Below are 26,202 nucleotides of genomic sequence, written 5' to 3'. Positions count from 1 at the left end.
CATTCATCACCCATGACTTTCCCCAATTGAGCTCAGAAGCTCAATGTCTATCATGACCTCTCTTTTAGAATGTCCAAGAGCAAGCAAACTATTCCTCCAGGAGAGGGCGCCAACAGACTACTAAAGAGATCATCATTACTCAAAGAAAACCCCAAAAACCAATGCATGATAGGAATAAACAGGTAACTTTCTTTGGAGTGGAAGCGGAGAGATCGCACCAGATGCCAATTCTAGATGTTATCACACCTGTGGTCACTGCAGCAGCAGGTGAATCCACTTTGTCCAAAAGGGATCTATTCCATTCAATTGCAAATGATCTAGATAAGACAGAGAACTGCAGCACGGGGACATAGCCGAGTTGGTCAGGTTGAGTGGTGATGAGTTTGCTATTTGGATGAATAAAGAAAGTCAAAAGTGTGAAAGATAAAAAACAAAAGGAGGAAGTGTGAAAAGTGAATGGGCCAAATTGAGGTGCATATGAAGACGTATGCTTTCTTCCAATTCATTAAATCGGGCTAATATGAATCAGGTGAATTGAGTTCTGCTTTTGGAAACTGGGTTAAGAAGGGGTGCACCGTTCCTGGAGGTACTGCAATACCAGGTCAATGCGTGGAGTGGACAGAGCAAGCTCTTTTTCCATCTCCCTGTTCTAAAAATCCATTTAATATATGGTCCCCAGATAGGGGACGTATCAGATATTAAACTGATAAGAACAGATACTACACTTGATCTTAGCCAAAAGGCCGAGAAGCGATAACCAGAATTGGTTTGGGCCTCGAGTGGCACCCTGGCCTATGCCGGACACATCTTAGGGAGAGAGAGCGAGAGGGAGACAAACCCACGCCTACACAAGACATTTTGTCACCCAAGCCAACCCTTGAAAAGGCTGCTTTGCAGAGCCAAAACAAGAAGAATGGTGCGTTTTGCAGCCGCCGCCCACTGCAATGAATCTGAATAACTCCTCCTTTAGGGCGCAAGCAACTCCCCTCCCCCTTGCAGTCTTTCCAATTCACGATACAAAAAGACGGACAGGACAGGTTGCCTGACTTTCCGTCACTGCCACCCTTTGCCATCCTTACCCGTAGAAAGCCCTTTCATCATCCCCAAACCCTAATCTTTTCCCTTTCCTTCCCAGCCCCCAAACCCTGCCCTCTGTACCTTTCTCACCACCCGCTTCCCTTCTCCTGTCATCCCCCTACCACCCGGGAAAAAAAGAGATTGCCCCCTCCTTCCACTAGCCCACCCTCCCACCCAAAGAACAACTTCTTCTGCGCAGCTTGTTTTCTAGGCAGCAGCGCTATTGTGATGTCATCGGGGGGCATTGTGACAAGCCGCCAGTGTTCCGTCTCTTCATGTTGTGCACAGTTCAAACGGAAAATACATCAACAGGCAGACTACAGAAAAGCTTACTATCAAAGGTTAGAGGGGGGCTTTCTCAGAGGGCTTTTTACAGTTTTTCTATTCCCAATTAGCCGTTTAAGTGTACTTATTGAAAGTAGTAATTCTTTCATAGGCCGCCCTTTCTTAGTATTTGACGTTCCTTATATTGCGGTATGAGGCTTCGCAGTAGGTTGCAAACATTCATCACCCATGACTTTCCCCAATTGAGCTCAGAAGCTCAATGTCTATCATGACCTCTCTTTTAGAATGTCCAAGAGCAAGCAAACTATTCCTCCAGGAGAGGGCGCCAACAGACTACTAAAGAGATCATCATTACTCAAAGAAAACCCCAAAAACCAATGCATGATAGGAATAAACAGGTAACTTTCTTTGGAGTGGAAGCGGAGAGATCGCACCAGATGCCAATTCTAGATGTTATCACACCTGTGGTCACTGCAGCAGCAGGTGAATCCACTTTGTCCAAAAGGGATCTATTCCATTCAATTGCAAATGATCTAGATAAGACAGAGAACTGCAGCACGGGGACATAGCCGAGTTGGTCAGGTTGAGTGGTGATGAGTTTGCTATTTGGATGAATAAAGAAAGTCAAAAGTGTGAAAGATAAAAAACAAAAGGAGGAAGTGTGAAAAGTGAATGGGCCAAATTGAGGTGCATATGAAGACGTATGCTTTCTTCCAATTCATTAAATCGGGCTAATATGAATCAGGTGAATTGAGTTCTGCTTTTGGAAACTGGGTTAAGAAGGGGTGCACCGTTCCTGGAGGTACTGCAATACCAGGTCAATGCGTGGAGTGGACAGAGCAAGCTCTTTTTCCATCTCCCTGTTCTAAAAATCCATTTAATATATGGTCCCCAGATAGGGGACGTATCAGATATTAAACTGATAAGAACAGATACTACACTTGATCTTAGCCAAAAGGCCGAGAAGCGATAACCAGAATTGGTTTGGGCCTCGAGTGGCACCCTGGCCTATGCCGGACACATCTTAGGGAGAGAGAGCGAGAGGGAGACAAACCCACGCCTACACAAGACATTTTGTCACCCAAGCCAACCCTTGAAAAGGCTGCTTTGCAGAGCCAAAACAAGAAGAATGGTGCGTTTTGCAGCCGCCGCCCACTGCAATGAATCTGAATAACTCCTCCTTTAGGGCGCAAGCAACTCCCCTCCCCCTTGCAGTCTTTCCAATTCACGATACAAAAAGACGGACAGGACAGGTTGCCTGACTTTCCGTCACTGCCACCCTTTGCCATCCTTACCCGTAGAAAGCCCTTTCATCATCCCCAAACCCTAATCTTTTCCCTTTCCTTCCCAGCCCCCAAACCCTGCCCTCTGTACCTTTCTCACCACCCGCTTCCCTTCTCCTGTCATCCCCCTACCACCCGGGAAAAAAAGAGATTGCCCCCTCCTTCCACTAGCCCACCCTCCCACCCAAAGAACAACTTCTTCTGCGCAGCTTGTTTTCTAGGCAGCAGCGCTATTGTGATGTCATCGGGGGGCATTGTGACAAGCCGCCAGTGTTCCGTCTCTTCATGTTGTGCACAGTTCAAACGGAAAATACATCAACAGGCAGACTACAGAAAAGCTTACTATCAAAGGTTAGAGGGGGGCTTTCTCAGAGGGCTTTTTACAGTTTTTCTATTCCCAATTAGCCGTTTAAGTGTACTTATTGAAAGTAGTAATTCTTTCATAGGCCGCCCTTTCTTAGTATTTGACGTTCCTTATATTGCGGTATGAGGCTTCGCAGTAGGTTGCAAACATTCATCACCCATGACTTTCCCCAATTGAGCTCAGAAGCTCAATGTCTATCATGACCTCTCTTTTAGAATGTCCAAGAGCAAGCAAACTATTCCTCCAGGAGAGGGCGCCAACAGACTACTAAAGAGATCATCATTACTCAAAGAAAACCCCAAAAACCAATGCATGATAGGAATAAACAGGTAACTTTCTTTGGAGTGGAAGCGGAGAGATCGCACCAGATGCCAATTCTAGATGTTATCACACCTGTGGTCACTGCAGCAGCAGGTGAATCCACTTTGTCCAAAAGGGATCTATTCCATTCAATTGCAAATGATCTAGATAAGACAGAGAACTGCAGCACGGGGACATAGCCGAGTTGGTCAGGTTGAGTGGTGATGAGTTTGCTATTTGGATGAATAAAGAAAGTCAAAAGTGTGAAAGATAAAAAACAAAAGGAGGAAGTGTGAAAAGTGAATGGGCCAAATTGAGGTGCATATGAAGACGTATGCTTTCTTCCAATTCATTAAATCGGGCTAATATGAATCAGGTGAATTGAGTTCTGCTTTTGGAAACTGGGTTAAGAAGGGGTGCACCGTTCCTGGAGGTACTGCAATACCAGGTCAATGCGTGGAGTGGACAGAGCAAGCTCTTTTTCCATCTCCCTGTTCTAAAAATCCATTTAATATATGGTCCCCAGATAGGGGACGTATCAGATATTAAACTGATAAGAACAGATACTACACTTGATCTTAGCCAAAAGGCCGAGAAGCGATAACCAGAATTGGTTTGGGCCTCGAGTGGCACCCTGGCCTATGCCGGACACATCTTAGGGAGAGAGAGCGAGAGGGAGACAAACCCACGCCTACACAAGACATTTTGTCACCCAAGCCAACCCTTGAAAAGGCTGCTTTGCAGAGCCAAAACAAGAAGAATGGTGCGTTTTGCAGCCGCCGCCCACTGCAATGAATCTGAATAACTCCTCCTTTAGGGCGCAAGCAACTCCCCTCCCCCTTGCAGTCTTTCCAATTCACGATACAAAAAGACGGACAGGACAGGTTGCCTGACTTTCCGTCACTGCCACCCTTTGCCATCCTTACCCGTAGAAAGCCCTTTCATCATCCCCAAACCCTAATCTTTTCCCTTTCCTTCCCAGCCCCCAAACCCTGCCCTCTGTACCTTTCTCACCACCCGCTTCCCTTCTCCTGTCATCCCCCTACCACCCGGGAAAAAAAGAGATTGCCCCCTCCTTCCACTAGCCCACCCTCCCACCCAAAGAACAACTTCTTCTGCGCAGCTTGTTTTCTAGGCAGCAGCGCTATTGTGATGTCATCGGGGGGCATTGTGACAAGCCGCCAGTGTTCCGTCTCTTCATGTTGTGCACAGTTCAAACGGAAAATACATCAACAGGCAGACTACAGAAAAGCTTACTATCAAAGGTTAGAGGGGGGCTTTCTCAGAGGGCTTTTTACAGTTTTTCTATTCCCAATTAGCCGTTTAAGTGTACTTATTGAAAGTAGTAATTCTTTCATAGGCCGCCCTTTCTTAGTATTTGACGTTCCTTATATTGCGGTATGAGGCTTCGCAGTAGGTTGCAAACATTCATCACCCATGACTTTCCCCAATTGAGCTCAGAAGCTCAATGTCTATCATGACCTCTCTTTTAGAATGTCCAAGAGCAAGCAAACTATTCCTCCAGGAGAGGGCGCCAACAGACTACTAAAGAGATCATCATTACTCAAAGAAAACCCCAAAAACCAATGCATGATAGGAATAAACAGGTAACTTTCTTTGGAGTGGAAGCGGAGAGATCGCACCAGATGCCAATTCTAGATGTTATCACACCTGTGGTCACTGCAGCAGCAGGTGAATCCACTTTGTCCAAAAGGGATCTATTCCATTCAATTGCAAATGATCTAGATAAGACAGAGAACTGCAGCACGGGGACATAGCCGAGTTGGTCAGGTTGAGTGGTGATGAGTTTGCTATTTGGATGAATAAAGAAAGTCAAAAGTGTGAAAGATAAAAAACAAAAGGAGGAAGTGTGAAAAGTGAATGGGCCAAATTGAGGTGCATATGAAGACGTATGCTTTCTTCCAATTCATTAAATCGGGCTAATATGAATCAGGTGAATTGAGTTCTGCTTTTGGAAACTGGGTTAAGAAGGGGTGCACCGTTCCTGGAGGTACTGCAATACCAGGTCAATGCGTGGAGTGGACAGAGCAAGCTCTTTTTCCATCTCCCTGTTCTAAAAATCCATTTAATATATGGTCCCCAGATAGGGGACGTATCAGATATTAAACTGATAAGAACAGATACTACACTTGATCTTAGCCAAAAGGCCGAGAAGCGATAACCAGAATTGGTTTGGGCCTCGAGTGGCACCCTGGCCTATGCCGGACACATCTTAGGGAGAGAGAGCGAGAGGGAGACAAACCCACGCCTACACAAGACATTTTGTCACCCAAGCCAACCCTTGAAAAGGCTGCTTTGCAGAGCCAAAACAAGAAGAATGGTGCGTTTTGCAGCCGCCGCCCACTGCAATGAATCTGAATAACTCCTCCTTTAGGGCGCAAGCAACTCCCCTCCCCCTTGCAGTCTTTCCAATTCACGATACAAAAAGACGGACAGGACAGGTTGCCTGACTTTCCGTCACTGCCGACCCTTTGCCATCCTTACCCGTAGAAAGCCCTTTCATCATCCCCAAACCCTAATCTTTTCCCTTTCCTTCCCAGCCCCCAAACCCTGCCCTCTGTACCTTTCTCACCACCCGCTTCCCTTCTCCTGTCATCCCCCTACCACCCGGGAAAAAAAGAGATTGCCCCCTCCTTCCACTAGCCCACCCTCCCACCCAAAGAACAACTTCTTCTGCGCAGCTTGTTTTCTAGGCAGCAGCGCTATTGTGATGTCATCGGGGGGCATTGTGACAAGCCGCCAGTGTTCCGTCTCTTCATGTTGTGCACAGTTCAAACGGAAAATACATCAACAGGCAGACTACAGAAAAGCTTACTATCAAAGGTTAGAGGGGGGCTTTCTCAGAGGGCTTTTTACAGTTTTTCTATTCCCAATTAGCCGTTTAAGTGTACTTATTGAAAGTAGTAATTCTTTCATAGGCCGCCCTTTCTTAGTATTTGACGTTCCTTATATTGCGGTATGAGGCTTCGCAGTAGGTTGCAAACATTCATCACCCATGACTTTCCCCAATTGAGCTCAGAAGCTCAATGTCTATCATGACCTCTCTTTTAGAATGTCCAAGAGCAAGCAAACTATTCCTCCAGGAGAGGGCGCCAACAGACTACTAAAGAGATCATCATTACTCAAAGAAAACCCCAAAAACCAATGCATGATAGGAATAAACAGGTAACTTTCTTTGGAGTGGAAGCGGAGAGATCGCACCAGATGCCAATTCTAGATGTTATCACACCTGTGGTCACTGCAGCAGCAGGTGAATCCACTTTGTCCAAAAGGGATCTATTCCATTCAATTGCAAATGATCTAGATAAGACAGAGAACTGCAGCACGGGGACATAGCCGAGTTGGTCAGGTTGAGTGGTGATGAGTTTGCTATTTGGATGAATAAAGAAAGTCAAAAGTGTGAAAGATAAAAAACAAAAGGAGGAAGTGTGAAAAGTGAATGGGCCAAATTGAGGTGCATATGAAGACGTATGCTTTCTTCCAATTCATTAAATCGGGCTAATATGAATCAGGTGAATTGAGTTCTGCTTTTGGAAACTGGGTTAAGAAGGGGTGCACCGTTCCTGGAGGTACTGCAATACCAGGTCAATGCGTGGAGTGGACAGAGCAAGCTCTTTTTCCATCTCCCTGTTCTAAAAATCCATTTAATATATGGTCCCCAGATAGGGGACGTATCAGATATTAAACTGATAAGAACAGATACTACACTTGATCTTAGCCAAAAGGCCGAGAAGCGATAACCAGAATTGGTTTGGGCCTCGAGTGGCACCCTGGCCTATGCCGGACACATCTTAGGGAGAGAGAGCGAGAGGGAGACAAACCCACGCCTACACAAGACATTTTGTCACCCAAGCCAACCCTTGAAAAGGCTGCTTTGCAGAGCCAAAACAAGAAGAATGGTGCGTTTTGCAGCCGCCGCCCACTGCAATGAATCTGAATAACTCCTCCTTTAGGGCGCAAGCAACTCCCCTCCCCCTTGCAGTCTTTCCAATTCACGATACAAAAAGACGGACAGGACAGGTTGCCTGACTTTCCGTCACTGCCACCCTTTGCCATCCTTACCCGTAGAAAGCCCTTTCATCATCCCCAAACCCTAATCTTTTCCCTTTCCTTCCCAGCCCCCAAACCCTGCCCTCTGTACCTTTCTCACCACCCGCTTCCCTTCTCCTGTCATCCCCCTACCACCCGGGAAAAAAAGAGATTGCCCCCTCCTTCCACTAGCCCACCCTCCCACCCAAAGAACAACTTCTTCTGCGCAGCTTGTTTTCTAGGCAGCAGCGCTATTGTGATGTCATCGGGGGGCATTGTGACAAGCCGCCAGTGTTCCGTCTCTTCATGTTGTGCACAGTTCAAACGGAAAATACATCAACAGGCAGACTACAGAAAAGCTTACTATCAAAGGTTAGAGGGGGGCTTTCTCAGAGGGCTTTTTACAGTTTTTCTATTCCCAATTAGCCGTTTAAGTGTACTTATTGAAAGTAGTAATTCTTTCATAGGCCGCCCTTTCTTAGTATTTGACGTTCCTTATATTGCGGTATGAGGCTTCGCAGTAGGTTGCAAACATTCATCACCCATGACTTTCCCCAATTGAGCTCAGAAGCTCAATGTCTATCATGACCTCTCTTTTAGAATGTCCAAGAGCAAGCAAACTATTCCTCCAGGAGAGGGCGCCAACAGACTACTAAAGAGATCATCATTACTCAAAGAAAACCCCAAAAACCAATGCATGATAGGAATAAACAGGTAACTTTCTTTGGAGTGGAAGCGGAGAGATCGCACCAGATGCCAATTCTAGATGTTATCACACCTGTGGTCACTGCAGCAGCAGGTGAATCCACTTTGTCCAAAAGGGATCTATTCCATTCAATTGCAAATGATCTAGATAAGACAGAGAACTGCAGCACGGGGACATAGCCGAGTTGGTCAGGTTGAGTGGTGATGAGTTTGCTATTTGGATGAATAAAGAAAGTCAAAAGTGTGAAAGATAAAAAACAAAAGGAGGAAGTGTGAAAAGTGAATGGGCCAAATTGAGGTGCATATGAAGACGTATGCTTTCTTCCAATTCATTAAATCGGGCTAATATGAATCAGGTGAATTGAGTTCTGCTTTTGGAAACTGGGTTAAGAAGGGGTGCACCGTTCCTGGAGGTACTGCAATACCAGGTCAATGCGTGGAGTGGACAGAGCAAGCTCTTTTTCCATCTCCCTGTTCTAAAAATCCATTTAATATATGGTCCCCAGATAGGGGACGTATCAGATATTAAACTGATAAGAACAGATACTACACTTGATCTTAGCCAAAAGGCCGAGAAGCGATAACCAGAATTGGTTTGGGCCTCGAGTGGCACCCTGGCCTATGCCGGACACATCTTAGGGAGAGAGAGCGAGAGGGAGACAAACCCACGCCTACACAAGACATTTTGTCACCCAAGCCAACCCTTGAAAAGGCTGCTTTGCAGAGCCAAAACAAGAAGAATGGTGCGTTTTGCAGCCGCCGCCCACTGCAATGAATCTGAATAACTCCTCCTTTAGGGCGCAAGCAACTCCCCTCCCCCTTGCAGTCTTTCCAATTCACGATACAAAAAGACGGACAGGACAGGTTGCCTGACTTTCCGTCACTGCCACCCTTTGCCATCCTTACCCGTAGAAAGCCCTTTCATCATCCCCAAACCCTAATCTTTTCCCTTTCCTTCCCAGCCCCCAAACCCTGCCCTCTGTACCTTTCTCACCACCCGCTTCCCTTCTCCTGTCATCCCCCTACCACCCGGGAAAAAAAGAGATTGCCCCCTCCTTCCACTAGCCCACCCTCCCACCCAAAGAACAACTTCTTCTGCGCAGCTTGTTTTCTAGGCAGCAGCGCTATTGTGATGTCATCGGGGGGCATTGTGACAAGCCGCCAGTGTTCCGTCTCTTCATGTTGTGCACAGTTCAAACGGAAAATACATCAACAGGCAGACTACAGAAAAGCTTACTATCAAAGGTTAGAGGGGGGCTTTCTCAGAGGGCTTTTTACAGTTTTTCTATTCCCAATTAGCCGTTTAAGTGTACTTATTGAAAGTAGTAATTCTTTCATAGGCCGCCCTTTCTTAGTATTTGACGTTCCTTATATTGCGGTATGAGGCTTCGCAGTAGGTTGCAAACATTCATCACCCATGACTTTCCCCAATTGAGCTCAGAAGCTCAATGTCTATCATGACCTCTCTTTTAGAATGTCCAAGAGCAAGCAAACTATTCCTCCAGGAGAGGGCGCCAACAGACTACTAAAGAGATCATCATTACTCAAAGAAAACCCCAAAAACCAATGCATGATAGGAATAAACAGGTAACTTTCTTTGGAGTGGAAGCGGAGAGATCGCACCAGATGCCAATTCTAGATGTTATCACACCTGTGGTCACTGCAGCAGCAGGTGAATCCACTTTGTCCAAAAGGGATCTATTCCATTCAATTGCAAATGATCTAGATAAGACAGAGAACTGCAGCACGGGGACATAGCCGAGTTGGTCAGGTTGAGTGGTGATGAGTTTGCTATTTGGATGAATAAAGAAAGTCAAAAGTGTGAAAGATAAAAAACAAAAGGAGGAAGTGTGAAAAGTGAATGGGCCAAATTGAGGTGCATATGAAGACGTATGCTTTCTTCCAATTCATTAAATCGGGCTAATATGAATCAGGTGAATTGAGTTCTGCTTTTGGAAACTGGGTTAAGAAGGGGTGCACCGTTCCTGGAGGTACTGCAATACCAGGTCAATGCGTGGAGTGGACAGAGCAAGCTCTTTTTCCATCTCCCTGTTCTAAAAATCCATTTAATATATGGTCCCCAGATAGGGGACGTATCAGATATTAAACTGATAAGAACAGATACTACACTTGATCTTAGCCAAAAGGCCGAGAAGCGATAACCAGAATTGGTTTGGGCCTCGAGTGGCACCCTGGCCTATGCCGGACACATCTTAGGGAGAGAGAGCGAGAGGGAGACAAACCCACGCCTACACAAGACATTTTGTCACCCAAGCCAACCCTTGAAAAGGCTGCTTTGCAGAGCCAAAACAAGAAGAATGGTGCGTTTTGCAGCCGCCGCCCACTGCAATGAATCTGAATAACTCCTCCTTTAGGGCGCAAGCAACTCCCCTCCCCCTTGCAGTCTTTCCAATTCACGATACAAAAAGACGGACAGGACAGGTTGCCTGACTTTCCGTCACTGCCACCCTTTGCCATCCTTACCCGTAGAAAGCCCTTTCATCATCCCCAAACCCTAATCTTTTCCCTTTCCTTCCCAGCCCCCAAACCCTGCCCTCTGTACCTTTCTCACCACCCGCTTCCCTTCTCCTGTCATCCCCCTACCACCCGGGAAAAAAAGAGATTGCCCCCTCCTTCCACTAGCCCACCCTCCCACCCAAAGAACAACTTCTTCTGCGCAGCTTGTTTTCTAGGCAGCAGCGCTATTGTGATGTCATCGGGGGGCATTGTGACAAGCCGCCAGTGTTCCGTCTCTTCATGTTGTGCACAGTTCAAACGGAAAATACATCAACAGGCAGACTACAGAAAAGCTTACTATCAAAGGTTAGAGGGGGGCTTTCTCAGAGGGCTTTTTACAGTTTTTCTATTCCCAATTAGCCGTTTAAGTGTACTTATTGAAAGTAGTAATTCTTTCATAGGCCGCCCTTTCTTAGTATTTGACGTTCCTTATATTGCGGTATGAGGCTTCGCAGTAGGTTGCAAACATTCATCACCCATGACTTTCCCCAATTGAGCTCAGAAGCTCAATGTCTATCATGACCTCTCTTTTAGAATGTCCAAGAGCAAGCAAACTATTCCTCCAGGAGAGGGCGCCAACAGACTACTAAAGAGATCATCATTACTCAAAGAAAACCCCAAAAACCAATGCATGATAGGAATAAACAGGTAACTTTCTTTGGAGTGGAAGCGGAGAGATCGCACCAGATGCCAATTCTAGATGTTATCACACCTGTGGTCACTGCAGCAGCAGGTGAATCCACTTTGTCCAAAAGGGATCTATTCCATTCAATTGCAAATGATCTAGATAAGACAGAGAACTGCAGCACGGGGACATAGCCGAGTTGGTCAGGTTGAGTGGTGATGAGTTTGCTATTTGGATGAATAAAGAAAGTCAAAAGTGTGAAAGATAAAAAACAAAAGGAGGAAGTGTGAAAAGTGAATGGGCCAAATTGAGGTGCATATGAAGACGTATGCTTTCTTCCAATTCATTAAATCGGGCTAATATGAATCAGGTGAATTGAGTTCTGCTTTTGGAAACTGGGTTAAGAAGGGGTGCACCGTTCCTGGAGGTACTGCAATACCAGGTCAATGCGTGGAGTGGACAGAGCAAGCTCTTTTTCCATCTCCCTGTTCTAAAAATCCATTTAATATATGGTCCCCAGATAGGGGACGTATCAGATATTAAACTGATAAGAACAGATACTACACTTGATCTTAGCCAAAAGGCCGAGAAGCGATAACCAGAATTGGTTTGGGCCTCGAGTGGCACCCTGGCCTATGCCGGACACATCTTAGGGAGAGAGAGCGAGAGGGAGACAAACCCACGCCTACACAAGACATTTTGTCACCCAAGCCAACCCTTGAAAAGGCTGCTTTGCAGAGCCAAAACAAGAAGAATGGTGCGTTTTGCAGCCGCCGCCCACTGCAATGAATCTGAATAACTCCTCCTTTAGGGCGCAAGCAACTCCCCTCCCCCTTGCAGTCTTTCCAATTCACGATACAAAAAGACGGACAGGACAGGTTGCCTGACTTTCCGTCACTGCCACCCTTTGCCATCCTTACCCGTAGAAAGCCCTTTCATCATCCCCAAACCCTAATCTTTTCCCTTTCCTTCCCAGCCCCCAAACCCTGCCCTCTGTACCTTTCTCACCACCCGCTTCCCTTCTCCTGTCATCCCCCTACCACCCGGGAAAAAAAGAGATTGCCCCCTCCTTCCACTAGCCCACCCTCCCACCCAAAGAACAACTTCTTCTGCGCAGCTTGTTTTCTAGGCAGCAGCGCTATTGTGATGTCATCGGGGGGCATTGTGACAAGCCGCCAGTGTTCCGTCTCTTCATGTTGTGCACAGTTCAAACGGAAAATACATCAACAGGCAGACTACAGAAAAGCTTACTATCAAAGGTTAGAGGGGGGCTTTCTCAGAGGGCTTTTTACAGTTTTTCTATTCCCAATTAGCCGTTTAAGTGTACTTATTGAAAGTAGTAATTCTTTCATAGGCCGCCCTTTCTTAGTATTTGACGTTCCTTATATTGCGGTATGAGGCTTCGCAGTAGGTTGCAAACATTCATCACCCATGACTTTCCCCAATTGAGCTCAGAAGCTCAATGTCTATCATGACCTCTCTTTTAGAATGTCCAAGAGCAAGCAAACTATTCCTCCAGGAGAGGGCGCCAACAGACTACTAAAGAGATCATCATTACTCAAAGAAAACCCCAAAAACCAATGCATGATAGGAATAAACAGGTAACTTTCTTTGGAGTGGAAGCGGAGAGATCGCACCAGATGCCAATTCTAGATGTTATCACACCTGTGGTCACTGCAGCAGCAGGTGAATCCACTTTGTCCAAAAGGGATCTATTCCATTCAATTGCAAATGATCTAGATAAGACAGAGAACTGCAGCACGGGGACATAGCCGAGTTGGTCAGGTTGAGTGGTGATGAGTTTGCTATTTGGATGAATAAAGAAAGTCAAAAGTGTGAAAGATAAAAAACAAAAGGAGGAAGTGTGAAAAGTGAATGGGCCAAATTGAGGTGCATATGAAGACGTATGCTTTCTTCCAATTCATTAAATCGGGCTAATATGAATCAGGTGAATTGAGTTCTGCTTTTGGAAACTGGGTTAAGAAGGGGTGCACCGTTCCTGGAGGTACTGCAATACCAGGTCAATGCGTGGAGTGGACAGAGCAAGCTCTTTTTCCATCTCCCTGTTCTAAAAATCCATTTAATATATGGTCCCCAGATAGGGGACGTATCAGATATTAAACTGATAAGAACAGATACTACACTTGATCTTAGCCAAAAGGCCGAGAAGCGATAACCAGAATTGGTTTGGGCCTCGAGTGGCACCCTGGCCTATGCCGGACACATCTTAGGGAGAGAGAGCGAGAGGGAGACAAACCCACGCCTACACAAGACATTTTGTCACCCAAGCCAACCCTTGAAAAGGCTGCTTTGCAGAGCCAAAACAAGAAGAATGGTGCGTTTTGCAGCCGCCGCCCACTGCAATGAATCTGAATAACTCCTCCTTTAGGGCGCAAGCAACTCCCCTCCCCCTTGCAGTCTTTCCAATTCACGATACAAAAAGACGGACAGGACAGGTTGCCTGACTTTCCGTCACTGCCACCCTTTGCCATCCTTACCCGTAGAAAGCCCTTTCATCATCCCCAAACCCTAATCTTTTCCCTTTCCTTCCCAGCCCCCAAACCCTGCCCTCTGTACCTTTCTCACCACCCGCTTCCCTTCTCCTGTCATCCCCCTACCACCCGGGAAAAAAAGAGATTGCCCCCTCCTTCCACTAGCCCACCCTCCCACCCAAAGAACAACTTCTTCTGCGCAGCTTGTTTTCTAGGCAGCAGCGCTATTGTGATGTCATCGGGGGGCATTGTGACAAGCCGCCAGTGTTCCGTCTCTTCATGTTGTGCACAGTTCAAACGGAAAATACATCAACAGGCAGACTACAGAAAAGCTTACTATCAAAGGTTAGAGGGGGGCTTTCTCAGAGGGCTTTTTACAGTTTTTCTATTCCCAATTAGCCGTTTAAGTGTACTTATTGAAAGTAGTAATTCTTTCATAGGCCGCCCTTTCTTAGTATTTGACGTTCCTTATATTGCGGTATGAGGCTTCGCAGTAGGTTGCAAACATTCATCACCCATGACTTTCCCCAATTGAGCTCAGAAGCTCAATGTCTATCATGACCTCTCTTTTAGAATGTCCAAGAGCAAGCAAACTATTCCTCCAGGAGAGGGCGCCAACAGACTACTAAAGAGATCATCATTACTCAAAGAAAACCCCAAAAACCAATGCATGATAGGAATAAACAGGTAACTTTCTTTGGAGTGGAAGCGGAGAGATCGCACCAGATGCCAATTCTAGATGTTATCACACCTGTGGTCACTGCAGCAGCAGGTGAATCCACTTTGTCCAAAAGGGATCTATTCCATTCAATTGCAAATGATCTAGATAAGACAGAGAACTGCAGCACGGGGACATAGCCGAGTTGGTCAGGTTGAGTGGTGATGAGTTTGCTATTTGGATGAATAAAGAAAGTCAAAAGTGTGAAAGATAAAAAACAAAAGGAGGAAGTGTGAAAAGTGAATGGGCCAAATTGAGGTGCATATGAAGACGTATGCTTTCTTCCAATTCATTAAATCGGGCTAATATGAATCAGGTGAATTGAGTTCTGCTTTTGGAAACTGGGTTAAGAAGGGGTGCACCGTTCCTGGAGGTACTGCAATACCAGGTCAATGCGTGGAGTGGACAGAGCAAGCTCTTTTTCCATCTCCCTGTTCTAAAAATCCATTTAATATATGGTCCCCAGATAGGGGACGTATCAGATATTAAACTGATAAGAACAGATACTACACTTGATCTTAGCCAAAAGGCCGAGAAGCGATAACCAGAATTGGTTTGGGCCTCGAGTGGCACCCTGGCCTATGCCGGACACATCTTAGGGAGAGAGAGCGAGAGGGAGACAAACCCACGCCTACACAAGACATTTTGTCACCCAAGCCAACCCTTGAAAAGGCTGCTTTGCAGAGCCAAAACAAGAAGAATGGTGCGTTTTGCAGCCGCCGCCCACTGCAATGAATCTGAATAACTCCTCCTTTAGGGCGCAAGCAACTCCCCTCCCCCTTGCAGTCTTTCCAATTCACGATACAAAAAGACGGACAGGACAGGTTGCCTGACTTTCCGTCACTGCCACCCTTTGCCATCCTTACCCGTAGAAAGCCCTTTCATCATCCCCAAACCCTAATCTTTTCCCTTTCCTTCCCAGCCCCCAAACCCTGCCCTCTGTACCTTTCTCACCACCCGCTTCCCTTCTCCTGTCATCCCCCTACCACCCGGGAAAAAAAGAGATTGCCCCCTCCTTCCACTAGCCCACCCTCCCACCCAAAGAACAACTTCTTCTGCGCAGCTTGTTTTCTAGGCAGCAGCGCTATTGTGATGTCATCGGGGGGCATTGTGACAAGCCGCCAGTGTTCCGTCTCTTCATGTTGTGCACAGTTCAAACGGAAAATACATCAACAGGCAGACTACAGAAAAGCTTACTATCAAAGGTTAGAGGGGGGCTTTCTCAGAGGGCTTTTTACAGTTTTTCTATTCCCAATTAGCCGTTTAAGTGTACTTATTGAAAGTAGTAATTCTTTCATAGGCCGCCCTTTCTTAGTATTTGACGTTCCTTATATTGCGGTATGAGGCTTCGCAGTAGGTTGCAAACATTCATCACCCATGACTTTCCCCAATTGAGCTCAGAAGCTCAATGTCTATCATGACCTCTCTTTTAGAATGTCCAAGAGCAAGCAAACTATTCCTCCAGGAGAGGGCGCCAACAGACTACTAAAGAGATCATCATTACTCAAAGAAAACCCCAAAAACCAATGCATGATAGGAATAAACAGGTAACTTTCTTTGGAGTGGAAGCGGAGAGATCGCACCAGATGCCAATTCTAGATGTTATCACACCTGTGGTCACTGCAGCAGCAGGTGAATCCACTTTGTCCAAAAGGGATCTATTCCATTCAATTGCAAATGATCTAGATAAGACAGAGAACTGCAGCACGGGGACATAGCCGAGTTGGTCAGGTTGAGTGGTGATGAGTTTGCTATTTGGATGAATAAAGAAAGTCAAAAGTGTGAAAGATAAAAAACAAAAGGAGGAAGTGTGAAAAGTGAATGGGCCAAATTGAGGTGCATATGAAGACGTATGCTTTCTTCCAATTCATTAAATCGGGCTAATATGAATCAGGTGAATTGAGTTCTGCTTTTGGAAACTGGGTTAAGAAGGGGTGCACCGTTCCTGGAGGTACTGCAATACCAGGTCAATGCGTGGAGTGGACAGAGCAAGCTCTTTTTCCATCTCCCTGTTCTAAAAATCCATTTAATATATGGTCCCCAGATAGGGGACGTATCAGATATTAAACTGATAAGAACAGATACTACACTTGATCTTAGCCAAAAGGCCGAGAAGCGATAACCAGAATTGGTTTGGGCCTCGAGTGGCACCCTGGCCTATGCCGGACACATCTTAGGGAGAGAGAGCGAGAGGGAGACAAACCCACGCCTACACAAGACATTTTGTCACCCAAGCCAACCCTTGAAAAGGCTGCTTTGCAGAGCCAAAACAAGAAGAATGGTGCGTTTTGCAGCCGCCGCCCACTGCAATGAATCTGAATAACTCCTCCTTTAGGGCGCAAGCAACTCCCCTCCCCCTTGCAGTCTTTCCAATTCACGATACAAAAAGACGGACAGGACAGGTTGCCTGACTTTCCGTCACTGCCACCCTTTGCCATCCTTACCCGTAGAAAGCCCTTTCATCATCCCCAAACCCTAATCTTTTCCCTTTCCTTCCCAGCCCCCAAACCCTGCCCTCTGTACCTTTCTCACCACCCGCTTCCCTTCTCCTGTCATCCCCCTACCACCCGGGAAAAAAAGAGATTGCCCCCTCCTTCCACTAGCCCACCCTCCCACCCAAAGAACAACTTCTTCTGCGCAGCTTGTTTTCTAGGCAGCAGCGCTATTGTGATGTCATCGGGGGGCATTGTGACAAGCCGCCAGTGTTCCGTCTCTTCATGTTGTGCACAGTTCAAACGGAAAATACATCAACAGGCAGACTACAGAAAAGCTTACTATCAAAGGTTAGAGGGGGGCTTTCTCAGAGGGCTTTTTACAGTTTTTCTATTCCCAATTAGCCGTTTAAGTGTACTTATTGAAAGTAGTAATTCTTTCATAGGCCGCCCTTTCTTAGTATTTGACGTTCCTTATATTGCGGTATGAGGCTTCGCAGTAGGTTGCAAACATTCATCACCCATGACTTTCCCCAATTGAGCTCAGAAGCTCAATGTCTATCATGACCTCTCTTTTAGAATGTCCAAGAGCAAGCAAACTATTCCTCCAGGAGAGGGCGCCAACAGACTACTAAAGAGATCATCATTACTCAAAGAAAACCCCAAAAACCAATGCATGATAGGAATAAACAGGTAACTTTCTTTGGAGTGGAAGCGGAGAGATCGCACCAGATGCCAATTCTAGATGTTATCACACCTGTGGTCACTGCAGCAGCAGGTGAATCCACTTTGTCCAAAAGGGATCTATTCCATTCAATTGCAAATGATCTAGATAAGACAGAGAACTGCAGCACGGGGACATAGCCGAGTTGGTCAGGTTGAGTGGTGATGAGTTTGCTATTTGGATGAATAAAGAAAGTCAAAAGTGTGAAAGATAAAAAACAAAAGGAGGAAGTGTGAAAAGTGAATGGGCCAAATTGAGGTGCATATGAAGACGTATGCTTTCTTCCAATTCATTAAATCGGGCTAATATGAATCAGGTGAATTGAGTTCTGCTTTTGGAAACTGGGTTAAGAAGGGGTGCACCGTTCCTGGAGGTACTGCAATACCAGGTCAATGCGTGGAGTGGACAGAGCAAGCTCTTTTTCCATCTCCCTGTTCTAAAAATCCATTTAATATATGGTCCCCAGATAGGGGACGTATCAGATATTAAACTGATAAGAACAGATACTACACTTGATCTTAGCCAAAAGGCCGAGAAGCGATAACCAGAATTGGTTTGGGCCTCGAGTGGCACCCTGGCCTATGCCGGACACATCTTAGGGAGAGAGAGCGAGAGGGAGACAAACCCACGCCTACACAAGACATTTTGTCACCCAAGCCAACCCTTGAAAAGGCTGCTTTGCAGAGCCAAAACAAGAAGAATGGTGCGTTTTGCAGCCGCCGCCCACTGCAATGAATCTGAATAACTCCTCCTTTAGGGCGCAAGCAACTCCCCTCCCCCTTGCAGTCTTTCCAATTCACGATACAAAAAGACGGACAGGACAGGTTGCCTGACTTTCCGTCACTGCCACCCTTTGCCATCCTTACCCGTAGAAAGCCCTTTCATCATCCCCAAACCCTAATCTTTTCCCTTTCCTTCCCAGCCCCCAAACCCTGCCCTCTGTACCTTTCTCACCACCCGCTTCCCTTCTCCTGTCATCCCCCTACCACCCGGGAAAAAAAGAGATTGCCCCCTCCTTCCACTAGCCCACCCTCCCACCCAAAGAACAACTTCTTCTGCGCAGCTTGTTTTCTAGGCAGCAGCGCTATTGTGATGTCATCGGGGGGCATTGTGACAAGCCGCCAGTGTTCCGTCTCTTCATGTTGTGCACAGTTCAAACGGAAAATACATCAACAGGCAGACTACAGAAAAGCTTACTATCAAAGGTTAGAGGGGGGCTTTCTCAGAGGGCTTTTTACAGTTTTTCTATTCCCAATTAGCCGTTTAAGTGTACTTATTGAAAGTAGTAATTCTTTCATAGGCCGCCCTTTCTTAGTATTTGACGTTCCTTATATTGCGGTATGAGGCTTCGCAGTAGGTTGCAAACATTCATCACCCATGACTTTCCCCAATTGAGCTCAGAAGCTCAATGTCTATCATGACCTCTCTTTTAGAATGTCCAAGAGCAAGCAAACTATTCCTCCAGGAGAGGGCGCCAACAGACTACTAAAGAGATCATCATTACTCAAAGAAAACCCCAAAAACCAATGCATGATAGGAATAAACAGGTAACTTTCTTTGGAGTGGAAGCGGAGAGATCGCACCAGATGCCAATTCTAGATGTTATCACACCTGTGGTCACTGCAGCAGCAGGTGAATCCACTTTGTCCAAAAGGGATCTATTCCATTCAATTGCAAATGATCTAGATAAGACAGAGAACTGCAGCACGGGGACATAGCCGAGTTGGTCAGGTTGAGTGGTGATGAGTTTGCTATTTGGATGAATAAAGAAAGTCAAAAGTGTGAAAGATAAAAAACAAAAGGAGGAAGTGTGAAAAGTGAATGGGCCAAATTGAGGTGCATATGAAGACGTATGCTTTCTTCCAATTCATTAAATCGGGCTAATATGAATCAGGTGAATTGAGTTCTGCTTTTGGAAACTGGGTTAAGAAGGGGTGCACCGTTCCTGGAGGTACTGCAATACCAGGTCAATGCGTGGAGTGGACAGAGCAAGCTCTTTTTCCATCTCCCTGTTCTAAAAATCCATTTAATATATGGTCCCCAGATAGGGGACGTATCAGATATTAAACTGATAAGAACAGATACTACACTTGATCTTAGCCAAAAGGCCGAGAAGCGATAACCAGAATTGGTTTGGGCCTCGAGTGGCACCCTGGCCTATGCCGGACACATCTTAGGGAGAGAGAGCGAGAGGGAGACAAACCCACGCCTACACAAGACATTTTGTCACCCAAGCCAACCCTTGAAAAGGCTGCTTTGCAGAGCCAAAACAAGAAGAATGGTGCGTTTTGCAGCCGCCGCCCACTGCAATGAATCTGAATAACTCCTCCTTTAGGGCGCAAGCAACTCCCCTCCCCCTTGCAGTCTTTCCAATTCACGATACAAAAAGACGGACAGGACAGGTTGCCTGACTTTCCGTCACTGCCACCCTTTGCCATCCTTACCCGTAGAAAGCCCTTTCATCATCCCCAAACCCTAATCTTTTCCCTTTCCTTCCCAGCCCCCAAACCCTGCCCTCTGTACCTTTCTCACCACCCGCTTCCCTTCTCCTGTCATCCCCCTACCACCCGGGAAAAAAAGAGATTGCCCCCTCCTTCCACTAGCCCACCCTCCCACCCAAAGAACAACTTCTTCTGCGCAGCTTGTTTTCTAGGCAGCAGCGCTATTGTGATGTCATCGGGGGGCATTGTGACAAGCCGCCAGTGTTCCGTCTCTTCATGTTGTGCACAGTTCAAACGGAAAATACATCAACAGGCAGACTACAGAAAAGCTTACTATCAAAGGTTAGAGGGGGGCTTTCTCAGAGGGCTTTTTACAGTTTTTCTATTCCCAATTAGCCGTTTAAGTGTACTTATTGAAAGTAGTAATTCTTTCATAGGCCGCCCTTTCTTAGTATTTGACGTTCCTTATATTGCGGTATGAGGCTTCGCAGTAGGTTGCAAACATTCATCACCCATGACTTTCCCCAATTGAGCTCAGAAGCTCAATGTCTATCATGACCTCTCTTTTAGAATGTCCAAGAGCAAGCAAACTATTCCTCCAGGAGAGGGCGCCAACAGACTACTAAAGAGATCATCATTACTCAAAGAAAACCCCAAAAACCAATGCATGATAGGAATAAACAGGTAACTTTCTTTGGAGTGGAAGCGGAGAGATCGCACCAGATGCCAATTCTAGATGTTATCACACCTGTGGTCACTGCAGCAGCAGGTGAATCCACTTTGTCCAAAAGGGATCTATTCCATTCAATTGCAAATGATCTAGATAAGACAGAGAACTGCAGCACGGGGACATAGCCGAGTTGGTCAGGTTGAGTGGTGATGAGTTTGCTATTTGGATGAATAAAGAAAGTCAAAAGTGTGAAAGATAAAAAACAAAAGGAGGAAGTGTGAAAAGTGAATGGGCCAAATTGAGGTGCATATGAAGACGTATGCTTTCTTCCAATTCATTAAATCGGGCTAATATGAATCAGGTGAATTGAGTTCTGCTTTTGGAAACTGGGTTAAGAAGGGGTGCACCGTTCCTGGAGGTACTGCAATACCAGGTCAATGCGTGGAGTGGACAGAGCAAGCTCTTTTTCCATCTCCCTGTTCTAAAAATCCATTTAATATATGGTCCCCAGATAGGGGACGTATCAGATATTAAACTGATAAGAACAGATACTACACTTGATCTTAGCCAAAAGGCCGAGAAGCGATAACCAGAATTGGTTTGGGCCTCGAGTGGCACCCTGGCCTATGCCGGACACATCTTAGGGAGAGAGAGCGAGAGGGAGACAAACCCACGCCTACACAAGACATTTTGTCACCCAAGCCAACCCTTGAAAAGGCTGCTTTGCAGAGCCAAAACAAGAAGAATGGTGCGTTTTGCAGCCGCCGCCCACTGCAATGAATCTGAATAACTCCTCCTTTAGGGCGCAAGCAACTCCCCTCCCCCTTGCAGTCTTTCCAATTCACGATACAAAAAGACGGACAGGACAGGTTGCCTGACTTTCCGTCACTGCCACCCTTTGCCATCCTTACCCGTAGAAAGCCCTTTCATCATCCCCAAACCCTAATCTTTTCCCTTTCCTTCCCAGCCCCCAAACCCTGCCCTCTGTACCTTTCTCACCACCCGCTTCCCTTCTCCTGTCATCCCCCTACCACCCGGGAAAAAAAGAGATTGCCCCCTCCTTCCACTAGCCCACCCTCCCACCCAAAGAACAACTTCTTCTGCGCAGCTTGTTTTCTAGGCAGCAGCGCTATTGTGATGTCATCGGGGGGCATTGTGACAAGCCGCCAGTGTTCCGTCTCTTCATGTTGTGCACAGTTCAAACGGAAAATACATCAACAGGCAGACTACAGAAAAGCTTACTATCAAAGGTTAGAGGGGGGCTTTCTCAGAGGGCTTTTTACAGTTTTTCTATTCCCAATTAGCCGTTTAAGTGTACTTATTGAAAGTAGTAATTCTTTCATAGGCCGCCCTTTCTTAGTATTTGACGTTCCTTATATTGCGGTATGAGGCTTCGCAGTAGGTTGCAAACATTCATCACCCATGACTTTCCCCAATTGAGCTCAGAAGCTCAATGTCTATCATGACCTCTCTTTTAGAATGTCCAAGAGCAAGCAAACTATTCCTCCAGGAGAGGGCGCCAACAGACTACTAAAGAGATCATCATTACTCAAAGAAAACCCCAAAAACCAATGCATGATAGGAATAAACAGGTAACTTTCTTTGGAGTGGAAGCGGAGAGATCGCACCAGATGCCAATTCTAGATGTTATCACACCTGTGGTCACTGCAGCAGCAGGTGAATCCACTTTGTCCAAAAGGGATCTATTCCATTCAATTGCAAATGATCTAGATAAGACAGAGAACTGCAGCACGGGGACATAGCCGAGTTGGTCAGGTTGAGTGGTGATGAGTTTGCTATTTGGATGAATAAAGAAAGTCAAAAGTGTGAAAGATAAAAAACAAAAGGAGGAAGTGTGAAAAGTGAATGGGCCAAATTGAGGTGCATATGAAGACGTATGCTTTCTTCCAATTCATTAAATCGGGCTAATATGAATCAGGTGAATTGAGTTCTGCTTTTGGAAACTGGGTTAAGAAGGGGTGCACCGTTCCTGGAGGTACTGCAATACCAGGTCAATGCGTGGAGTGGACAGAGCAAGCTCTTTTTCCATCTCCCTGTTCTAAAAATCCATTTAATATATGGTCCCCAGATAGGGGACGTATCAGATATTAAACTGATAAGAACAGATACTACACTTGATCTTAGCCAAAAGGCCGAGAAGCGATAACCAGAATTGGTTTGGGCCTCGAGTGGCACCCTGGCCTATGCCGGACACATCTTAGGGAGAGAGAGCGAGAGGGAGACAAACCCACGCCTACACAAGACATTTTGTCACCCAAGCCAACCCTTGAAAAGGCTGCTTTGCAGAGCCAAAACAAGAAGAATGGTGCGTTTTGCAGCCGCCGCCCACTGCAATGAATCTGAATAACTCCTCCTTTAGGGCGCAAGCAACTCCCCTCCCCCTTGCAGTCTTTCCAATTCACGATACAAAAAGACGGACAGGACAGGTTGCCTGACTTTCCGTCACTGCCACCCTTTGCCATCCTTACCCGTAGAAAGCCCTTTCATCATCCCCAAACCCTAATCTTTTCCCTTTCCTTCCCAGCCCCCAAACCCTGCCCTCTGTACCTTTCTCACCACCCGCTTCCCTTCTCCTGTCATCCCCCTACCACCCGGGAAAAAAAGAGATTGCCCCCTCCTTCCACTAGCCCACCCTCCCACCCAAAGAACAACTTCTTCTGCGCAGCTTGTTTTCTAGGCAGCAGCGCTATTGTGATGTCATCGGGGGGCATTGTGACAAGCCGCCAGTGTTCCGTCTCTTCATGTTGTGCACAGTTCAAACGGAAAATACATCAACAGGCAGACTACAGAAAAGCTTACTATCAAAGGTTAGAGGGGGGCTTTCTCAGAGGGCTTTTTACAGTTTTTCTATTCCCAATTAGCCGTTTAAGTGTACTTATTGAAAGTAGTAATTCTTTCATAGGCCGCCCTTTCTTAGTATTTGACGTTCCTTATATTGCGGTATGAGGCTTCGCAGTAGGTTGCAAACATTCATCACCCATGACTTTCCCCAATTGAGCTCAGAAGCTCAATGTCTATCATGACCTCTCTTTTAGAATGTCCAAGAGCAAGCAAACTATTCCTCCAGGAGAGGGCGCCAACAGACTACTAAAGAGATCATCATTACTCAAAGAAAACCCCAAAAACCAATGCATGATAGGAATAAACAGGTAACTTTCTTTGGAGTGGAAGCGGAGAGATCGCACCAGATGCCAATTCTAGATGTTATCACACCTGTGGTCACTGCAGCAGCAGGTGAATCCACTTTGTCCAAAAGGGATCTATTCCATTCAATTGCAAATGATCTAGATAAGACAGAGAACTGCAGCACGGGGACATAGCCGAGTTGGTCAGGTTGAGTGGTGATGAGTTTGCTATTTGGATGAATAAAGAAAGTCAAAAGTGTGAAAGATAAAAAACAAAAGGAGGAAGTGTGAAAAGTGAATGGGCCAAATTGAGGTGCATATGAAGACGTATGCTTTCTTCCAATTCATTAAATCGGGCTAATATGAATCAGGTGAATTGAGTTCTGCTTTTGGAAACTGGGTTAAGAAGGGGTGCACCGTTCCTGGAGGTACTGCAATACCAGGTCAATGCGTGGAGTGGACAGAGCAAGCTCTTTTTCCATCTCCCTGTTCTAAAAATCCATTTAATATATGGTCCCCAGATAGGGGACGTATCAGATATTAAACTGATAAGAACAGATACTACACTTGATCTTAGCCAAAAGGCCGAGAAGCGATAACCAGAATTGGTTTGGGCCTCGAGTGGCACCCTGGCCTATGCCGGACACATCTTAGGGAGAGAGAGCGAGAGGGAGACAAACCCACGCCTACACAAGACATTTTGTCACCCAAGCCAACCCTTGAAAAGGCTGCTTTGCAGAGCCAAAACAAGAAGAATGGTGCGTTTTGCAGCCGCCGCCCACTGCAATGAATCTGAATAACTCCTCCTTTAGGGCGCAAGCAACTCCCCTCCCCCTTGCAGTCTTTCCAATTCACGATACAAAAAGACGGACAGGACAGGTTGCCTGACTTTCCGTCACTGCCACCCTTTGCCATCCTTACCCGTAGAAAGCCCTTTCATCATCCCCAAACCCTAATCTTTTCCCTTTCCTTCCCAGCCCCCAAACCCTGCCCTCTGTACCTTTCTCACCACCCGCTTCCCTTCTCCTGTCATCCCCCTACCACCCGGGAAAAAAAGAGATTGCCCCCTCCTTCCACTAGCCCACCCTCCCACCCAAAGAACAACTTCTTCTGCGCAGCTTGTTTTCTAGGCAGCAGCGCTATTGTGATGTCATCGGGGGGCATTGTGACAAGCCGCCAGTGTTCCGTCTCTTCATGTTGTGCACAGTTCAAACGGAAAATACATCAACAGGCAGACTACAGAAAAGCTTACTATCAAAGGTTAGAGGGGGGCTTTCTCAGAGGGCTTTTTACAGTTTTTCTATTCCCAATTAGCCGTTTAAGTGTACTTATTGAAAGTAGTAATTCTTTCATAGGCCGCCCTTTCTTAGTATTTGACGTTCCTTATATTGCGGTATGAGGCTTCGCAGTAGGTTGCAAACATTCATCACCCATGACTTTCCCCAATTGAGCTCAGAAGCTCAATGTCTATCATGACCTCTCTTTTAGAATGTCCAAGAGCAAGCAAACTATTCCTCCAGGAGAGGGCGCCAACAGACTACTAAAGAGATCATCATTACTCAAAGAAAACCCCAAAAACCAATGCATGATAGGAATAAACAGGTAACTTTCTTTGGAGTGGAAGCGGAGAGATCGCACCAGATGCCAATTCTAGATGTTATCACACCTGTGGTCACTGCAGCAGCAGGTGAATCCACTTTGTCCAAAAGGGATCTATTCCATTCAATTGCAAATGATCTAGATAAGACAGAGAACTGCAGCACGGGGACATAGCCGAGTTGGTCAGGTTGAGTGGTGATGAGTTTGCTATTTGGATGAATAAAGAAAGTCAAAAGTGTGAAAGATAAAAAACAAAAGGAGGAAGTGTGAAAAGTGAATGGGCCAAATTGAGGTGCATATGAAGACGTATGCTTTCTTCCAATTCATTAAATCGGGCTAATATGAATCAGGTGAATTGAGTTCTGCTTTTGGAAACTGGGTTAAGAAGGGGTGCACCGTTCCTGGAGGTACTGCAATACCAGGTCAATGCGTGGAGTGGACAGAGCAAGCTCTTTTTCCATCTCCCTGTTCTAAAAATCCATTTAATATATGGTCCCCCAGATAGGGGACGTATCAGATATTAAACTGATAAGAACAGATACTACACTTGATCTTAGCCAAAAGGCCGAGAAGCGATAACCAGAATTGGTTTGGGCCTCGAGTGGCACCCTGGCCTATGCCGGACACATCTTAGGGAGAGAGAGCGAGAGGGAGACAAACCCACGCCTACACAAGACATTTTGTCACCCAAGCCAACCCTTGAAAAGGCTGCTTTGCAGAGCCAAAACAAGAAGAATGGTGCGTTTTGCAGCCGCCGCCCACTGCAATGAATCT

The 26,202-nt window shown here is 46.2% G+C and overlaps 17 non-coding genes across 17 annotated transcripts; all 17 read right to left on the bottom strand.

Moving 5' to 3' along the window:
* Nucleotides 1–564: 564 nt before the first annotated feature.
* Nucleotides 565–755, bottom strand: LOC142275782 (U2 spliceosomal RNA). Its single transcript, XR_012739384.1, has one exon. It is a non-coding gene; the product is annotated as a U2 spliceosomal RNA (small nuclear RNA).
* A 1,387-nt stretch (nt 756–2,142) lies between these two features.
* LOC142275780 (U2 spliceosomal RNA) lies at nt 2,143–2,333 on the bottom strand. The gene has a single exon (XR_012739382.1). It is a non-coding gene; the product is annotated as a U2 spliceosomal RNA (small nuclear RNA).
* A 1,387-nt stretch (nt 2,334–3,720) lies between these two features.
* Nucleotides 3,721–3,911, bottom strand: LOC142275779 (U2 spliceosomal RNA). The gene has a single exon (XR_012739381.1). It is a non-coding gene; the product is annotated as a U2 spliceosomal RNA (small nuclear RNA).
* Nucleotides 3,912–5,298: 1,387 nt separating this feature from the next.
* On the bottom strand, nt 5,299–5,489 carry LOC142275778 (U2 spliceosomal RNA). The gene has a single exon (XR_012739380.1). It is a non-coding gene; the product is annotated as a U2 spliceosomal RNA (small nuclear RNA).
* Nucleotides 5,490–6,877: 1,388 nt separating this feature from the next.
* LOC142275776 (U2 spliceosomal RNA) lies at nt 6,878–7,068 on the bottom strand. Its single transcript, XR_012739379.1, has one exon. It is a non-coding gene; the product is annotated as a U2 spliceosomal RNA (small nuclear RNA).
* Nucleotides 7,069–8,455: 1,387 nt separating this feature from the next.
* Nucleotides 8,456–8,646, bottom strand: LOC142275775 (U2 spliceosomal RNA). The gene has a single exon (XR_012739378.1). It is a non-coding gene; the product is annotated as a U2 spliceosomal RNA (small nuclear RNA).
* A 1,387-nt stretch (nt 8,647–10,033) lies between these two features.
* On the bottom strand, nt 10,034–10,224 carry LOC142275774 (U2 spliceosomal RNA). The gene has a single exon (XR_012739377.1). It is a non-coding gene; the product is annotated as a U2 spliceosomal RNA (small nuclear RNA).
* A 1,387-nt stretch (nt 10,225–11,611) lies between these two features.
* LOC142275773 (U2 spliceosomal RNA) lies at nt 11,612–11,802 on the bottom strand. Its single transcript, XR_012739376.1, has one exon. It is a non-coding gene; the product is annotated as a U2 spliceosomal RNA (small nuclear RNA).
* A 1,387-nt stretch (nt 11,803–13,189) lies between these two features.
* Nucleotides 13,190–13,380, bottom strand: LOC142275772 (U2 spliceosomal RNA). The gene has a single exon (XR_012739375.1). It is a non-coding gene; the product is annotated as a U2 spliceosomal RNA (small nuclear RNA).
* A 1,387-nt stretch (nt 13,381–14,767) lies between these two features.
* Nucleotides 14,768–14,958, bottom strand: LOC142275770 (U2 spliceosomal RNA). Its single transcript, XR_012739374.1, has one exon. It is a non-coding gene; the product is annotated as a U2 spliceosomal RNA (small nuclear RNA).
* A 1,387-nt stretch (nt 14,959–16,345) lies between these two features.
* Nucleotides 16,346–16,536, bottom strand: LOC142275769 (U2 spliceosomal RNA). Its single transcript, XR_012739373.1, has one exon. It is a non-coding gene; the product is annotated as a U2 spliceosomal RNA (small nuclear RNA).
* A 1,387-nt stretch (nt 16,537–17,923) lies between these two features.
* LOC142275807 (U2 spliceosomal RNA) lies at nt 17,924–18,114 on the bottom strand. The gene has a single exon (XR_012739406.1). It is a non-coding gene; the product is annotated as a U2 spliceosomal RNA (small nuclear RNA).
* Nucleotides 18,115–19,501: 1,387 nt separating this feature from the next.
* Nucleotides 19,502–19,692, bottom strand: LOC142275806 (U2 spliceosomal RNA). The gene has a single exon (XR_012739405.1). It is a non-coding gene; the product is annotated as a U2 spliceosomal RNA (small nuclear RNA).
* A 1,387-nt stretch (nt 19,693–21,079) lies between these two features.
* Nucleotides 21,080–21,270, bottom strand: LOC142275793 (U2 spliceosomal RNA). The gene has a single exon (XR_012739394.1). It is a non-coding gene; the product is annotated as a U2 spliceosomal RNA (small nuclear RNA).
* A 1,387-nt stretch (nt 21,271–22,657) lies between these two features.
* LOC142275781 (U2 spliceosomal RNA) lies at nt 22,658–22,848 on the bottom strand. Its single transcript, XR_012739383.1, has one exon. It is a non-coding gene; the product is annotated as a U2 spliceosomal RNA (small nuclear RNA).
* Nucleotides 22,849–24,235: 1,387 nt separating this feature from the next.
* LOC142275768 (U2 spliceosomal RNA) lies at nt 24,236–24,426 on the bottom strand. The gene has a single exon (XR_012739372.1). It is a non-coding gene; the product is annotated as a U2 spliceosomal RNA (small nuclear RNA).
* A 1,387-nt stretch (nt 24,427–25,813) lies between these two features.
* On the bottom strand, nt 25,814–26,005 carry LOC142275803 (U2 spliceosomal RNA). Its single transcript, XR_012739403.1, has one exon. It is a non-coding gene; the product is annotated as a U2 spliceosomal RNA (small nuclear RNA).
* Between the last annotated feature and the right edge of the window lie 197 nt (nt 26,006–26,202).

This window comes from Anomaloglossus baeobatrachus, unplaced genomic scaffold (assembly GCF_048569485.1).
Source record: "Anomaloglossus baeobatrachus isolate aAnoBae1 unplaced genomic scaffold, aAnoBae1.hap1 Scaffold_3860, whole genome shotgun sequence".
In the NCBI taxonomy this organism is placed as follows: domain Eukaryota; kingdom Metazoa; phylum Chordata; class Amphibia; order Anura; family Aromobatidae; genus Anomaloglossus; species Anomaloglossus baeobatrachus.
The sequence above is the reverse complement of the archived record's forward strand: the minus strand, read 5'-3'. Positions and strand labels throughout refer to the sequence as shown.